Source organism: Mandrillus leucophaeus, unplaced genomic scaffold (assembly GCF_000951045.1).
Source record: "Mandrillus leucophaeus isolate KB7577 unplaced genomic scaffold, Mleu.le_1.0 Scaffold540, whole genome shotgun sequence".
NCBI classification, from domain to species: domain Eukaryota; kingdom Metazoa; phylum Chordata; class Mammalia; order Primates; family Cercopithecidae; genus Mandrillus; species Mandrillus leucophaeus.
Genome location: NW_012105809.1, coordinates 1,154,993 through 1,162,439, shown reverse-complemented (window position 1 = coordinate 1,162,439; position 7,447 = coordinate 1,154,993).

The following is a 7,447-nucleotide window of genomic DNA, read 5'->3' as shown; positions in this document are numbered from 1 at the left end:
ACTTTCAGTAGTTTGCGCCTTTATAGGAATTTCTCCATTTGATCTAGGTTATCTAACTTGTTGGCATACTATTACAGCATTCTTTTATAACACTTTTTTTGGTTCTGTATTGTTAAAACTAATGGCTCTTCTTTCATTCTTAGCTTTAAGTGAGCCTTCTCATTTTTTTTCTTCTTGGTCACTCTAATAGTTACCAATTTTGTTAATCATTTCAAAGAACTAATGTCTTGTTACACTGATTTTCTCCATTTTTCTATGCCTACTTCATTTATTTCTGCTCCAAATATAATATTTTTCTGCCTTCTACTTGCTTTGGAATTAATATGCTGTTTTTTAAGGTGGAAAGTTAGGCTTTTGATTTCAGATTATTTTGAATTTTAATACAGGCACTTACAACTATAAATATTTCTCTAAGCACTCATTTTGTTGCATCTCATACATTTTTATATGTTTTTTATTTTAATTATATCAAAATGTTTTCAGTATTTTCTTCTAATCTTTTATTTGACTCAATGGTGATTTAGAAGTGTATTTGTTAATTCATTCATATTTGTTATTTTCTCAAATTTTAACATGTATTAATATTTTAATCTCATTCTATTGTAGTGGGAATACATACTTTGTATAACTTCAGTCTTCTCCAATTTATGAAAACATGTTACATGGCCTAACGTATTGGTCTAATCAGAGAATGTTTCATGTGTGTTTGCAAAAAATGTGTGTTCTGCTGTTCTAGAACAATAATTTGCTAAACATCTCTTAGGTCAGGTTGGCATATTGTGGTTTATTGTTTAAATTTTCTGTTTCCTTGTTGATATTCTGCCTAGTTTTTTTATACGTTACTGAAGATCAGTTATTGCCATCCCCAACTATTAATGTTTTCTTGTCTACTTTCCTTTAATTTATGTTTTATGTATTTTAAGTCTCTCTTGTTAGGTGCATATATATTTATGTTTTCGTATCTCCTTGATAGACACTTTTTATCATCATGAAATCTTGATTTTCTTGCTAGTAAATTTTTTAAAGTTTATTTTGTTTGATATTAGTGTAGCAACTTCTTTGATTATTGTTTGCATGACGTATCCTTTCTCATTCTTTTGATTTCAGCATATTGTACCTTTTTAATGTACATTTCCTTTAGATAGTATATAGTTGTGCCATGTTTAATTTATTCTGAAAATCTCTGCCTTTTGGTTAGAGTTTTTGATCTATTTACATATGTATATATATGTAGTATTATATGTGTTTGTAATAAAGCTTACCATTTTAATCACTTTAAGTGTATATTTCAGTGGCATTTAGTGTATTCACAATGTTGTTAAATTATCACAGCTCTTTAGTTCTAGAATGTTTTCAGCACCAAAAAAGAAACTCCAAACCCATTAAGCAGTCACTCATTTCTCCTTCTCCTACCCCTTGGACACCACTAATTTGTTTTCTGTCTCTCTAGATTTGCCTATTCTGAATTTTTTGGTATAAATAGCATCTTATGTGGCTTTTTTTTTTTTAAGGGGATGAGTACCTGGCTTATTCACTTGGCTTAATGATTTAAGGTTCATTCATGCTTTATTGCTTATCAGTACATCATTTCTTTTTTTGGCTGGATAATATTTCAATTTATGGATATGCCAGATTTTGCTTATCCATACATGAGGTGATAGATGTTAAGTTGTTTTCTCTTTTCAGTTATTGTGAATATTGTTGCTATGAACATTCATGTACAAAGTTTATATTTGAACACATTTTTGGTTCTTTTGGGCATAATTATGTGTTTAATTGCAGGATCACGTGTAATTTTGTTTAACTTTTGAGGAATATTTAAATTGTTTTCTGCAGTGACTGTACTATTTAATATTATCACCAGCAATGTATGTAGGTTCTAACATCTCCACATCCTCATCAACACATTTGATTTTCCATTTCTTTTTTAACTGTAGAAATAGTAGGGAATCTAAACTGGTCTCTTGTGGGTTTTTGATGCACTTGCTGATACTAGTGGACTTATCTACCATTTTACTATTTATTTTTGATACATCTTATGTCTTTTTTTATCCCTCTACTATTTCCTTCTTTTACATTTAATAGATATTTTCTTGTGTGCTATTTTAAATCTCATTTTATTTCTTTCTCTACAAATTTTTACTCAGTTTCTTAGTGGTTTTCCTGGGGATTACAACTGATATACTAAGCTAAACCAGTCAACTTTAGATTGATAACAATCTTCAAAGGCATACAAAAATGCAAATGTATATAGAAATTAATAACTTTTATTATTATTATTATACTTTAAGTTCTGGGGTACATGTGCAGAACATGTAGGTTTGTTACATAGGTACATACGTGCCATGGTGGTTTTCTGCACCCATCACCCCGTCACATACATTAGGTATATCTGCTAATGCTATCCCTCACCAACCCACCACCCACCAACAGGTCCCAGTATGTGATTTTCCTCTCCCTGCGTCCATGTGTTCTCATTGTTCAACTCCCGCTTATGAGTGAAAACATGTGGTGTTTGGTTTTCTGTTCTTGTGTTTATAGCTAAATAAATAAATAAATAAATAAATATCTTGGGAAAAAATAAATCAGTTTGAAAGTAAAAAATAACAGTAATACTTAATTTTAAAGGTATACAGAACATTGTCCCATATAATTCTTTTTCTTCTCCTTCCTTTATGTATTATAAAATCACCAATACATCATCAGTATTGCATTATACAACTATTTTTAAATTAGATAAGTTTAGGAAAGCATTACAAATAAATACAAACTTACACCATCACTTACATTTAGCTATGTAGTTACATACGCCAGTGATCTCTATTTTTCTGACTGAATTTCAATTACTGTCTCGTGTTCTTTCATTTAAAACTGAAGGACCCCAGCATTATTTGTAAGGCACATCTGCTGGCAATTATTTATTTCAGTTACTGTTTATCTGAGAATGGTTTAATTAATCTTCATTTCTTAAAGACAGTTTTGTAGTTCATAAAATTCTTTGTTGAGGATCTTCAATCTCAGCAGTTTGAGTATATTTTCCCACTAACTTCTGCACTGCATAGTTATTGATGACAATTCGGCAGTTAGTCTTATTGACTATTTCTTGTATGTGATTAGTTGTTATTTCTCTTTCTGCTTAAAGATTATATCTTTATCTTGGACTTCAAAGAGTTTGATTATGATATTTCTAAGCACAGATCTCTGAGTTTATCCTATTTGGAGTATGTTGAATTTCTGAGATGAGTAGAATAATGATTTTTATCAATTTGGAATAATTTGCTCATTATTTCTTTACATTTTCTCTCTGAACCCTTCTCTTTACTCCTCCGGGATTTCCATTTTGTGTAACTTAATATGCTTGATGGCTCTTCTAATATTTCTTTATTTCTTTCTCTTTTTCAGACTAGATAATCTCACAATTATCTGCAAGTTTGCTGATTATTTATTGTGCCAACTTAAATCTGCTATTTATCTCCTGCAGATAATTTTTTAAAATTTCATGCATTGTACTTTTCAATTAAAAAATTGCTCTTTGGTAATTTGTATACTTTACAAATTATTATTCATACTCTGGTGAGATTTAATTTTCATACTTTTCTTCAGTTTTTAGACATGGTTTTCTTTAGTTTTCAACATCTTTATTGTAATAGATGAATAACAGTGTGTGTTTAGTAAGCAATGTCCAGGTTTCCTTAAGAAGAGTCATTGGCCAAACTTATCCGCTTACATGAATGTCTAATAATTTTGTTGTTTATATGTTGAAAAGTAGACTTTAAAATAACAAAATATGGCCGTTTTGGAAACCAGATTATTCCCCCTTTCCTGATGTTTGTTATTTACTCCCTCGTTTCAGATGTATGTTGTTGCTGCATGTTGCCATTGCTGTCGTTGTGCTGATGTTGTCGGTGGTGTTTAGTGATTTTCCTGAATGAATTCTGTAAATTCTGTATTCTTTGTTATATATCTCCACTGCAATCTCTGCTTAGCTAGTTCATTAGTTAGTTAGTGATGGGACAGAGATTTTCTAAACACCTAGAACCTATGTCCCTCAGTCTTTACCAAATGGCTGCATGTGTGTTTTGGGCATGTCTCCAGTGATTTAGCAGGCATTTAAAACTCCAGTGATTCACTTTCTGTTTGTGCTAAGCCTCAAGGTCAGTCAGCTGTGAGAATGTAGACCCTTCTCTGATCTTTCCTTATCATCCACACAGCCCTGCATATTTGTGAGGCTTTCTAGAGTCTCAAGAGTATTTTAGAGATTTTCAACATGTCCTATGGTCTTTGGATTATCCCCTCTATTTTTCCTCTTAATTTTATTCACAAACTTTCGGTTTGCCCCAGTTGTCAGTGTCACCTGAGGCAACGGTGGTTGATTTGTGGTTTTTGTTATTGTTGTTGTTCGTTTTTTTTGTTTTGTTTTGTTTTGTTTCTGTTTTAAACAAAAACCTAAGATAAAAACCATTTACCTTGAACAGGTCAAATAAAACCAATCCCTGAGACAGGAGGTTCTAGGCATCTGACAACCAGGTGAAGTGGTGAAAATCATCTGGGAATTGTCTTTCAGGGACTCCAAACCCATTCAACCCCTACAGAGTTTGTTAGCTTGCTGTTCTCTTGACTGTCATGATGGGAAGGCTACTGGTTTTCAAGACTACCATGCAGTCAAGGAAAGATGGAAAGGAATACGCCAAGTTTATAACGCTATAACCCTCACTTTTCTTATCAAGATCCTGCCATTTTTCTTGAATATACTTTTGGGAGATTGATGCAAGTCTTTAGTTAATTTTAAGAGTTTGAAATTTTTATTTTGTCAATTTTTGCCAACGATTTCATAGCTCTTTTGGAAGAGTCGATTTTTGAATGTCCTTATTCTGCTTGTCCAGAATGCTTATTCTGCTAGCCTTGTTTACTCCATCTATAACTTTGCCGCAAAATGGTTTGTTATACTCATTCAAATGATATGTCACCTGAATGAATAGAAGATTCTTGACTATGTTTAATTATTAGAACTCAACTGGTAATTAATGATGTAATACATAAATAGTTTTACTTATATCATTGGTAATTTAAAATATGTTGAAAGCAACAAAAATAATAGTAGCTGCCATTTATTGAGTTCTTACTATGCACCAGAACTTACATTAATTCATTTGCTTGTATACTTTAGTCCTTAACATGTTTATTATAACATTAACATATAAAGTTCATCCCAGAGAAGATGAAAAATGGAGGCTGACAGACTATAAACTTCCATGATTCAACATAGATAGAAAGTGTGGATGTTAAGATGAGCTTCTGATCTTGTCTTACTTCAAAGCCTATGCTTCAGTAAGTGCCCTTTACTGTCCCTTCAATGATTAATGACTTGAGCTTTCCAAAAGGAAAGGTTTGTAGCATAAAAACTATTGATTTTTTCTCTTTTGATTAAGTTTACTTAAATCCATACTTAAGTGGTAGCATGGCACAGTATAAAGAGATATGAAGAGGAATAAGGAAACCTCTAGTTCAAATCTCCTGTCAACATCTAACCGTAGGAGTGAGGCTTTGAGCAACAGAGTAACTGAAACAAAATGCCATTTTAGTTTGTTCAGAAAAATAAGTTGCTTCTTGAATATACATCAGTGGAAGCCAGTGCATTATTTGTTCAAATTATCTAGAATTGCCACATTTTCAAGAAGTTTAAAAGTGTATTTTTTTCCATTTCTTTATATTCAAAGAACCATATTACTGGGTAGCATTTATAAAGGGATCAGCAGGCATCAGCTGGGATTTTGCTGATTAATTTTGGATACGCTGCAATAACATTACTGGCTACTTAAGGGTTAGACTCCACATGAAGCATTATTAAGATTTTTTAACTCTGCTGGAGTCTTACAACTCTCAGTAGTGTTATATGCATCCATGTTTGTCTTTTTCTCTATCTGTATGTAATAGTATTATAAAATTCAGTTATTGCAGCATTCAGAAATTTTCAAATACAAATATACTATTTTATACATAAAATCAGTAAATGTTTTTCATATGAAAATAACCTTAACATTGAAAGAATAGGTTTTAAAGAACTCCATTTGGCCTTTAAAAATGGTCAATGTTATCTATTCTAAACCTTTATAGCATGTATTGTTGACATCATAAGTATAAATCATATTGCTATGCTTCCTACAAACATATACTGTCAAGGAAGGGAGAAAAGCTGGTTAAATTATGAAATAGCTGTATAATCTGCAGAGTGCTTTTCAACCTCATCAGTCTCATTTATGGTATTGACTTCATAATATTCTGATATTTTATTATGTTATCTGCATTTGAATTAAATTTTAAACTTCTAAAACACGTTCTCAATAATAACCTCTCAAGCTCAGAACAAAATGTAAGGCAGATGCAATTACACCCATCTCAAAGACCAAGAAACTAAAGAGCTAAATCCGAGATACTAGGAAATACAAATGGGTATCAATCTTAGCACTGAAATCTAGGGCATACACTTTCTTCTATACCATTTTTATACAAGAATATAGTATAATTATACACATGTATGCATATATATACATAATTATTTCTTTAAATGTACATATAATAATATATACTGACCTATTCAATTTATACACATGACCATTTATATTTTATATTGTCATTATTAATAGGTAACATTTCAATTAATATTGCTTTTACAATAGACAGGATTAGGATACAGGAATAGAGGAGGATACACTGAATGCTAGGACAGATGAAGGTGTATTTGCAATGGATTCGATATAGCATCTTAAAAAGCTGTAGCATTTTAAATTGATGATTTGTAATCAGCTTCTTTAAATCTATATTGGGAAGAATGGCATTTGATACAATCAGAGATTGAAAGGAACCAAGTTAGAATCTTTAAGTAGCTTTTGTTATTTTAATAGCAAATTATCATAGCAATAACTGACCTAGAAAACCCTATGATTTAAAACTTCTTTCACATGGGAGCTCCTCATTACCTCCACAGGCCTGGTTATAGCAACACCTATTAAAGAAATCATTATATCTCTCATGTTCCAGTAACAAGGACTTTTGTTGTGTTTTCTTTGTTGGAACATGTACATAATGAAAATCACTAATGGAACAGCATCCACTGGACTGTTGTGTATCTTATTAAAAATAGTATGTGTCCCCATGAACTGTCTTAACAATGTGCCATAATTATTTCTTCCTCCTCCCTCCTCCTCCTCCTCCTTCTTCTTCTTCTTCCTCTTCTTCTTCTCCTCCTCCTTCTGCTTCTGCTTCTGCTTCTGCTTCTGCTGCTTCTTCTTCCTCTCCTTCTTCTTCTTCTTGAGACAGAGTCTCCATCTGTCACTCAGGCTGGAGTGCAGTGGTGTAATCACAGCTCTGCAGCCTCCACCTCCTTGGCTTAGGAGATTGTCCCACCTCAGCCTCCCAAGTATCTGGGGACTGCAGGCATGTACCACTA